The sequence below is a fragment of the Salvelinus fontinalis genome, unplaced genomic scaffold (assembly GCF_029448725.1).
Source record: "Salvelinus fontinalis isolate EN_2023a unplaced genomic scaffold, ASM2944872v1 scaffold_1048, whole genome shotgun sequence".
Lineage (NCBI taxonomy): Eukaryota > Metazoa > Chordata > Actinopteri > Salmoniformes > Salmonidae > Salvelinus > Salvelinus fontinalis.
The window spans coordinates 50,835-61,699 of record NW_026601257.1 but is presented as its reverse complement, the minus strand read 5'-3'; the positions used below and the strand labels follow the sequence as shown (position 1 = coordinate 61,699).

General features: G+C 42.8%; 1 long non-coding RNA gene across 1 annotated transcript; it reads left to right on the top strand.

Annotated features, from left to right (window-relative positions):
- The first annotated feature begins 7,215 nt into the window (after window positions 1–7,215).
- On the top strand, window positions 7,216–8,319 carry LOC129848541 (uncharacterized). The gene is made up of 2 exons (XR_008758504.1): window positions 7,216–7,482; window positions 8,190–8,319. It is a non-coding gene; the product is annotated as an uncharacterized LOC129848541 (long non-coding RNA).
- Window positions 8,320–10,865: the final 2,546 nt, after the last annotated feature.

Sequence of the window (10,865 nt, the reverse complement as noted above, 5' to 3'; positions counted from 1 at the left end):
CAGGATGAAATAGCAGTCAGATGTCTTTTTGTCCTGTATTGTCCTGTCCCGTATATATATATATACATATATATATATATATATATATATATATACCTATCTTTTATATATGTATTTTTCCAAAAACTCAACTTCAAAACGCTTTCCTGCAACCCGCCTCACTAATTACAAAAAAAGTATTATTTACCTCAAATCTGAAAATCCACAATAGAAGCTAGCCAGATTACTGGCTAACGTTAGTATTTCAGCTAACCACGGTTTGTGGTCATCAGCTATTCCTTTAGTTCTATCGCCACTTTAATATATCGCCACTTTTGTACAACGCGACTCAGACCAGAACATACTGAACCTATTTGTATCCATATCCCTGGGTTTCAACTGCAAGCTCTGGACATTTACACCTGGATCTCGCAGCTAGCTAGCTGCAAACCGTGTGTCTATTGGCTTACGTTGATCCCGGAGCTAACATCAATTATTCTGGAGCTAGCCAGCTGAAGAGTTCCATCAGCCACTCCAGGGCTACTATCACCTATCGGGACACGTTTTACTGCCAATGCGGAGCCCCACAGGGCCTTCACGACTGACTACCGACGTTATCCGCCCGAGGGAGTTAACCAACTGCCACCTCCGTCGCGACCTTACCTGAACGCTCATCTGGGGCCCGCTAATCATTAGCTGTCTTATCGGCTGCTATCTGAATAAGTCTATCGGACAATTTTTCTTGGGTCACTATATAACTATATCGATTTTGCCAATTGGATTGATCCCCTCTACCACACAGAACCCCACTAATCTACCGACGGAAACGCACGAGGCGGCAAAAAACAGACCTCCATCCTATGCTAGTGTAGCGTGGTTCATTCTGCGTTGTGTACTTTTAATTGGGACGCTGCCACAACTGACGGTCTGCTAGTTGAAATCTTTTTATTTGCCCTGCACACGAAGAGACAACACACATTATGTTAACCCTTGGCGCAGTCACAGCTCTCAGGCACCTTGCTAGCCGAAGGTCAGGCAAAAGAACGCCAAAAGGAAATAACAGGTGCTGCGTGTACACATTTGATGCACAACAGCACACCATACAATACAAGTAAAATTACACAGAACATAATTCGGACAAAATTAAAGACATACCTGCACACGAAGAGACAACACACATTATGTTAACCCTTGGCGCAGTTACAGCTCTCAGGCACCTGCGCGATCACATGGACACTCACTCAAACACGTCCCAAGTACTCACAAGTTACAATAGATAACAAGTTTCACAAAGCTCGCTAACTAGGGTAACATAAATCTTTATATTATCCACATTGTAACAAACTTATGGTTGCAAAACAGTACATTGTGTAACATTATGACGGTTTTATATTAAACAATTTCGGAGCCAAAGACAACATACCTTGCTAGCCGAAAGTCAGGCAAAAGAGAACACTAAAGTGGTATGGAAATACAGATAACCCGCGATGGGCCAAACCAAAATATACAAAACTTTTACAATCACATGTATGTACAATATTGATATGAAAAAGTGTTTGTACACCAAATAAAAACATTAGCTATGCAGCTGTAATTAAATTAAATAAAAAACTGAATTATTATTATTATTATCAAATTATTAACATCCCCTCTTGACCTGGCCTATTGGAATTGGTCCTTGTGTGCAACTTGGTGCATAATCTAGGGGTACAACATCACACTGCTACACTAGCTTGCTACCGATAGCCAGCTACCCGGCCAGCAGTCTGAATCGCCGTGACCCCAACCAACCTCTACTCACTGGACCCTTGTGATCACTCGATTAAGCATGCCCCTCCTTAATGTCAATATGCCTTGTCCTTTGTTCTGTTTAGTGTTTATTGGCTTATATAAAATAAATGCAAATTAATTACTTAAATCATACAATGTGATTTTCTGGATTTTTGTTTTAGATTCCGTCTCTCACAGTTGAAGTGTACCTATGTTAAAAACTACAGACCTCTACATGCTTTGTAAGTAGGAAAACCTGCAAAATCATCAGTGTATCAAATACTTGTTCTCCCCACTGTACATACACACACAGATTTTCCAACAATTGTTGACAGACCGATTATTTCATTTATAACTCCCTGTATCACAATTCCAGTAGGTCAGAAGTTTACATACACTAAGTTGACTGCATTTAAACAGCTTGAAAAAATCCTGAAAATTGTGTCATGGCTTTAAAAGTTTCTGATAGGCTAATTGACATGATTTGAGTCAATCAGAAACTTTTAAAGCCATGACACAATTCTGTAGTGTCTGTAGTTGTACACAGTGAAGCATTGAGGATGAGTAATTGCGTTCTTAGAGTGATGTCATAATGGATCATGCGGTCATAAGAAGATAGAATCCTCTTGCTATTAGGCTAGAATCTTAGGTGGGAGAACATTCCTAGAGAAGGTTAGTTGGAGACGGTCATCATATTAGTAAGTCATGTTTATACATTTTTTAGTACATTTTTAGTAAGTCATGTTTATACATTTTTCCAAAAGTTATGGTGAATCTACTATAATGGAGAGGACGGTTTTAGGCAAATATGATAGAAAACTGTTCGCTGCTCTGGCACCCCAATGGTGGAACAAACTCCCTCACGACGCCAGGTCAGCGGAGTCAATCACCACCTTCCGGAGACACCTGAAACCCCACCTCTTTAAGGAATACCTAGGATAGGATAAAGTAATCCTTCTAACCCCCCCCCCCCCCCTTAAAAGAGTTAGATGCACTATTGTAAAGTGGTTGTTCCACTGGATATCATAAGGTGAATGCATCAATTTGTAAGTCGCTCTGGATAAGAGCGTCTGCTAAATGACTTAAATGTAAATGTAAATGTAAATCCTTAGCCTACTGCGAGTATCTAACTCCTGTCTTATGTTTAAATTAATATTTTCTTGGTTAAAGATTGGTTTGCATTAACAGCATAGTGTACTGTACTATAAACATTTTGAAAAGATTTACACAAAATCTATAGTATAAAGAGAAGTTTGCATAATTGGTTGGTCACAGCTTTTTAAGTTTGGATACAGGGCAGTCTTATGGTGAGATGCAAAAAAATGTATTAGAGACACTAGAAATGTAGGCATTGATGAAAGACACCGCATAGGTTAAATGCTTTAATAGGAGTTTGAATGAATGCATGTCAATTGTGTTTAGGGAAACTGGGAGGTTATGTTTTTTGGAAATACTGTCACTATAATCACAGGATACATAGCCGCAGGAAGTAGGGGTGCTGCAGCACCCCCTGATACATTGTAATAAATAAACACATGTTTAATTTTTTATTATTACAAATGTATTTTTACACCAAATTAGTGCACTAGGCCTTTGAGTGGAGAAAAATACTCAACAGCAGAGCGGAGAAAAATATTCCTCAGCACCCGCCCACACATCTTCCCTCATCCCTGATAGTGTGCTATGGTTCTTACTGCTAAGAGGTTAGAGGTACAGAGGGCTATATACCCTTTTCACACTACTGAGCCAATTCAGCCAAACGTTACATTGCTATTGTGTGATGTCACAGTGTGAAACACAATGTCAATTTCATAGAATTAGGAATTAGAATACTAGAATGGAAATGAACCTTCTTATGATTGTCCAAAAGTCAGCCATGTTGGTCAGGGAGTTGGTTAACCATGGTTTCCCAGTGCTGTGATAGGATATTGTGTAAAACAATTGGTTAAAAACTATTTCCAATTAATTATATGACAACATTTTAGGTTGACTATAATTTCATTACATCACATGCCTTACTTTTATTTTCCTGCATAAGTAAAAGCAGGAAATGCATCACCTATGCCGCTACAGCCATTCATTCCAATTAGACTGGTTTTTGGATTTCTCCCTGACCAAGATGGCTGCCATTTTCACCCCATTATGGAACTTTGATAGTTTATGACGTAGCCCCTCTAGTAATTTAATAGGATCTCTATGGTCAAAATATGGTTGAGAGGTTATATTCTAGAGATGGTTAGAGCAGGAATAGAAATATAATTGCTAGAAAGGACATCCCTATTCAATTCAATGTCGTGCTGATGGGTGCACCCTTAGCAAAGCAGGAAGTGTCCTCCATTAACCAAGAAGTACAGGATTGTATTGTGCTCATTATTTAATGTCAACTGACATTACACACATTTCAATGAGAAGTCCTTGCCATGGCGTTTCAAATAACAATGGCAATTGTGTATAACAATGCCAAGCTAGCCATTTTGAGTGTAACCGTGAGAGGGTGCAGTCAAATTGCCGGGGTCTGAGGGGATATTTCCATTCTACACATTCTATTTATATGAGAGTAGTTTGCAGAAGGGTTTTAGAAGTTTGCGCAAAGACACAGAAGTAAAATAAACTTCCAATTGACAATCTGCAGGGGAAATTGTCAGTAATTTGAACAATAATACAATTTCTGTCATTTTGGAATATACATTAAGGTCAAATTCATCTTTGGCAATTGGGTAAAAAGGAAAGATGGAACTGTTAAAAGTGATGTGCTTGATGCCTTTTGATGCCGATGACGTCTTTAGATTGTTTAAGGATTTGTTTTCCTTTAGCAGCATTCTGCAGGATGCTAACATTTACAAACTCTCTTTTAGAGCTCATTCGTTATGGAAGTGCAGAGTATTGGTCAGAGCGACTGGCATTTTGAGGTGGGCCTGCTAAGGAAAGAGGTGGGCAAGCTAACGCAATGGGACTGTATGGAGGAGACGAGACAGATAGAGACAGAAGATGGAGATGAGAGACAACAGCAGGATTACCAGTATCTGGAGATGAATAGACAGAATATGTTGGAGGTGGAGAGGGACAGACTCGAGAGGATGAAGAGGGAGGAGAAGGAGCTTGCAAAAATAAATCAGATGAAGGATGAAGAGTTGCTGTTAATGGAAATTAGAATGAGGGAAAGGACAAGAGAGATGGAGGAGGTTCAGGGAGAAATCTGAGAGGCAGAAGGTAGAAAAACAGATGGAGCTCCAGAAGAAGAGACATGAGGAGAGAGATGAGTGGGAGATATCTAAAAAGAAGAGCATGGAGGAATGGAAAGAGTTTTACAGGAAGGAAGAAGACTACCGAAAGGAAGAGGAATGGATGAAAGCAGAAAGGAAGGCAAAGAGAAAGGTGGGAGAAGGAGAAAGATGGGAGAAGAACAACAGATGCTAAAAAAGCAAGCCAAAAAAGCAAGCCAAAGAAACTGAGTGATGGAAAGAGAGAAAGGAAGATGAAAATAATATGGGAGAAAAGTGTGTTAAGGAAGCAAGGGACAGAGACAGGAGAGAGCTCCTGAAAGAAAAGAGGCGGAGACGGATTGCAGAAGAAAATTTGAAACACATGGAGAAACAAATGATGGAGATGGAGGACAGGAACAGAGAATTTGAGAGTCAGATTAGAGAAGAGAAAAGAAAGCACGAGGTGGTAATGAAAGAGGAAACTGGAAGACATGAAGAAAGAAATGTTTTGAAAAATGAAAGCGTTGGAGGTGTGGAAAGGTAAAACATGAAGGGGGATAGAGAGGGACAGACTTTTCACAAAGTATTTGATGGCACAGTGAGGTATAGGTAAAAAGGATGAGATATAGAGACAGGCAGAGCAAGACATACATACATACAGTATATCACAAAAGTGAGTACACCTCACATTTTTGTAAATATGAGTATATCTTTTCATGTGACAACACTGAAGAAATGACACTTTGCTACAATGTAAGGTAGTGAGTGTACAGCTTGTATAACAGTGTAAATTTGCTGTCCCCTCAATAACTCAACACACAGCCATTAATGTCTAAACCGCTGGCAACAAAAGTGAGTACACCCCTAAGTGAAAATGTCCAAATTGGGCCCAAAGTGTCAATATTTTGTGTGGCCACCATCATTTTCCAGCACTGCCTTAACCCTCTTGGGCATGGAGTTCACCAGAGCTTCACAGGTTGCCACTGGAGTCCTCTTCCACTCCTCCATGACGACATCACGGAGCTGGTGGATGTTAGAGACCTTGCACGCCTCCACCTTCCGTTTGAGGATGTCCCACAGATGCTCAATAGGGTTTAGGTCTGGAGACATGCTTGGCCAGTCCATCACCTTTACCCTCAGCTTCTTTAGCAAGGCAGTGGTTTTCTTGGAGGTGTGTTTGGGGTCGTTATCATGTTGGAATACTGCCCTGCGGCAGTCTCCGAAGGGAGGGGATCATGCTCTGCTTCAGTATGTCACAGTACATGTTGGCATTCATGGTTCCCTCAATGAACTGTAGCTCCCCAGTGCCGGCAGCACTCATGCAGCCCCAGACCATGACACTCCCACCACCATGCTTGACTGTAGGCAAGACACACTTGTCTTTCTACTCCTCACCTGGTTGCCGCCACACACGCTTGACACCATCTGAACCAAATAAGTTTATATTGGTCTCATCAGACCACAGGACATGGTTCCAGTAATCCATGTCCTTAGTCTGCTTGTCTTCAGCAAACTGTTTGCGGGCTTTCTTGTGCATCATCTTTAGAAGAGGCTTCCTTCTGGGACGACAGCCATGCAGACCAATTTGATGCAGTGGACGGCGTATGGTCTGAGCACTGACAGGCTGACCCCCCACCCTTTCAACCTCTGCAGCAATGCTGGCAGCACTCATACGTCGATTTCCCAAAGACAACCTCTGGATATGACGCTGAGCACATGCACTCAACTTCTTTGGTCGACCATGGCGAGGCCTGTTCTGAGTGGAACCTGTCCAGTTAAACCGCTATATGGTCTTGGCCACTGTGCTGCAGCTCAATTTCAGGGTCTTGGCAATCTTCTTATAGCCCAGGCCATCTTTATGTAGAGCAACAATTATTTTTTTCAGATCCTCAGAGAGTTCTTTGCCATGAGGTGCCATGTTGAACTTCCAGTGACCAGTCAGTATGAGGGAGTGTGAGAGCGATGATACCAAATTTAACACACCTGCTCCCCATTCACACCTGAGACCTTGTAACACTAACGAGTCACATGACACCGGGGAGGGAAATGGCTAATTGGGCCCAATTTGGACATTTTCACTTAGGGGTGTACTCACTTTTGTTGCCAGCGGTTTAGACATTAATGGCTGTGTGTTGAGTTATTTTGAGGGGACAGCAAATTTACACTGTTATACAAGCTGTACACTCACTACCTTACATTGTAGCAAAGTGTCATTTCTTCAGTGTTGTCACATGAAAAGATATACTCAAATTATATACAAAAATGTGAGGGGTGTACTCACTTTTGTGATATACTGTACAGACGTACAGACAGAGCACACAAGCACACTATAGGCTCTGGTACTCAATTGGAATAGAACTGTTTGATGTTTACTCAAGTCTATTTTAGGAAACATGGCTGATGTTTGTTTTGGATCATTTTCTTTCTATCTCTCTCTCTCTCTCAGATTACTCCATCTTCTCTGTGGGCCATCAGGGGGTTGCACAGCCCCCTCCAGCCCAGCAGAATAAGACAACCTCCCCTCGCAAAGGTAATAACAAGAGCAGTTTGATTCATTGGCTCATCAATAAGAATGTATAAGAGCAACCAGTTTTAATAATCTTCAAAAATCCCAGAGTCTATTCCCCCTTATCCCCCGTCTCTCTCAATTCAATTAAAATGGATTTATTGACATGGGAAACATAAGCAAGTGAAATAGATCATAAACAAAAGTGAAATAAACAATAAAAAATTAACAGTAAACATTACGTTCACAAAAGTTTCAAAGGAATAGAGACATTTAAAATGTCATATTGTGGCAATGTACAGTGTTATAAGTACAAAAGGAAAAATAAATAAACATAAATATGGGTTGTATTTACAATGGTGTTTGTTTTTCACTGGTTGCCCTTTTGTTGTGGTAACAGGCCACATATATTGCTGCTGTGATGGCACGCTGTGGTATTTCACCAAAATAGATTTGGGAGTTTATCCAAATTTGATTTGTTTTCGAATTCTTTGTGGGTCTGTGTAATGTGAGGGAAATATGTGTCTCTAATATGGTCATACATTTTTCAGGAGGTTAGGAAGTGCAGCTCAGTTTCCACCTCATTTTGTGGGCAGTGTGCACATAGCTTGTCTTCTCTTGAGAGCCAGGTCTGCCTACGGCGGTCTTTCTCAATAGCAAGGCTATGCTCACTTAGTCTGTACATAGCCAATGCTAATCTCTCTCTCTCTCTCTCTCTCTCTCTCTCTCAGATGTCTCTATATTTGCAGCTGGGAAAAATCGTTTGGCTAAAGCCTTGAAACCCCTTGTGTGCAAAAAAAAAAATGAAGGCAGAATGCATTCTTCAAGCAATATAAAATAATAAAATCATTTTAGCATCAAGGGTTTGTGTGTGTACATTGTTTTTAAGGGTCAGGTCAAGACCAATTCTGTGTTCTGTGTTTTGCTAGAGAGAAACAGTATGGATATTAGCCCAGATTCCTAACCTCTAGGGTTTGCAAAGTCTTAAAAAAACAATCACCAGCCTTAGATTCTCCACAACTTTTTTTGTCACATTAGACTTGAAAGATATGCTAACAGAATTGAGCGTGCCAGAGAAAATGGTCTCTAATGTACCCACAGTTTTGTACTCAAAGCATTTGTTCTCTCTTTAGATTGTCACAGGTGGTTGTGGCCATAGAGCTCGCCCGTTTGTAGTCCTAAAAACTGGAAATGAAACCTTGTGGTACAGATAGGGGTCTACCTGTGCCTGAGCACCTTAGTATAAATATAATCTGTCCTGCCCCAGCAGCATACCATTTGATTAACACTTGATAACGCTTGATTTACATCATCATCAATTCTCGGTCTGGTTGGACTACACGCAGCAGAGAGAGACAGAGAGAGGAGCGGATGCATCTCCGGCCCTCTGACCCATGTCCACTCCTTCAGTCGGGAGTTGCACATGTGTGTCAGGGCAGCAGCAACACAGGTAGTCTACACTCCAGCAAACCATCCTATACTAACATATTTCATAGTGAGAGAACCACATCAGACTCATCCTTTCATCTCATAGTGAGAGAACCACATCAGACTCATCTTTCATCTCATAGTGAGAACCAAATCAGACTCATCCTTTCATCTCATAGTGAGAGAACCACACCAGACTCATTCTTTCATCTCATAGTGAGAGAACCACATCAGACTCATCCTTTCATCTCATAGTGAGAGAACCACATCAGACTCATCTTTCATCTCATAGTGAGAACCACATCAGACTCATCCTTTCATCTCATAGTGAGAGAACCACACCAGACTCATCCTTTCATCTCATAGTGAGAACCACATCAGACTCATCCTTTCATCTCATAGTGAGAGAACCACACCAGACTCATCCTTTCATCTCATAGTGAGAGAACCACATCAGATTCATCCTTTCATCAAGCATTTCTCAGCCTTGTTGTACAGGTCATGCTCCAACAGTCACCCAAGTACCTTGCGCACCAGAGACACATGCGCGGCGCGTTTAGCGGAATAGACCAGAATGTCATCGATATAATCCACCACACCCGCCCGTGCAGTTCCCTGAGAATCTCGTCTACAAAAGATTGGAAGACTGCTGGAGCATTCTTCAAGCCGTACGGCATGACGAGGTACTCATAATGGCCGGATGTGGTACTAAACGCTGTCTTCCACTCATCTCCCTCCCAGATACGCACCACGTTATACGCGCTCCTGAGATCCAGTTTTGTGAAAAAGCATGTCCCGTGAAATGACTCAATCGCTGTGGCAATGAGAGGTAGCGGGTAACTGTACCCCACCGTGATGGAATTTAAACCTCTATAGTCAATGCACGGACGCAAACCTCCCTCCTTCTTCACAGAAAATAAACTGGAGGAGGCAGGTGATGTGGCGGGCCGAATGTACCCCTGCCTCAGAGATTCAGAGACATATGTCTCCATAGCCACCGTCTCCTCCTGTGACAGGGGATACACGTGACTCCTGGAAAGTGCAGCGTCTACCAGGAGATTTATTGCACAATCACCTCGTCGATGAGGTGGTAATTGGGTCGCCGCCTTTTTACAGAAGGCGATAGCCAAATTGGCATATTCTGAGGGAATGCGCACGGTGGAGATTTGCTCTGGACTTCCCACCGTTGTTGCACCGATGGGAAACCCCTACACACCTGCCTGAGCACTCCTCTGACTACCCCTTTAGAGCGCTCTGTTGCAAGGAAATCTTGGGGTTGTAACGGGCCAACCAGGGGATCCCCAGCACCACCGGAAACGCAGGAGAATCAATGAGGAAGAGACTAATTCTCTCCTCATGACCCTCCTGCGTAACCATGCCCAGTGGAGCCGTGGCCTCCCTGAATAGCCCTGACCCTAATGGTCGGCTATCTAAGGCGTGCACTGGGAAGGGTTTATCAATCTGAACAAAGGGGATCCCTAAACTATGTGCAAAACTGCGGAAATTAAAATTCCCTGCTGCGCCTGAATCTACTAGCGCCTTATGCCGGGAATGAGGGGAAAATTCAGGAAAAGAAATTAACACATACATGTGACCAACGGGGGGCTCTGGGTGAGCCTGGTGCCGACTCACCTGGGGTGTCCGAGCAGTGCTCGGCCTGACATCTCGACTCCCCGAAGGACCCCTCCAGCACCGGTCAGCAGTGTTCCCTCTACGACCATAGCTGGAACGGGAAAGGGCTCCTCCTCGGGTCACCCTCGCTGCAGCACCTCCTAGCTCCATGGGCATTGGAGTGGAGGGGCTGGGGGATGAAACTGACAGGACCCGATCCGGACGTCCGCGGGTCGCTAGCAAGTTGTCCAACCGAATGGACATGTCTATCAGCTGGTCCAAGCAGAGGGTGGTGTCTCTACAGGCTAGCTTCCTACGGACGTCCTCGCGCAAACTGCACCTGTAGTGATCGATCAGGGCCATGTTGT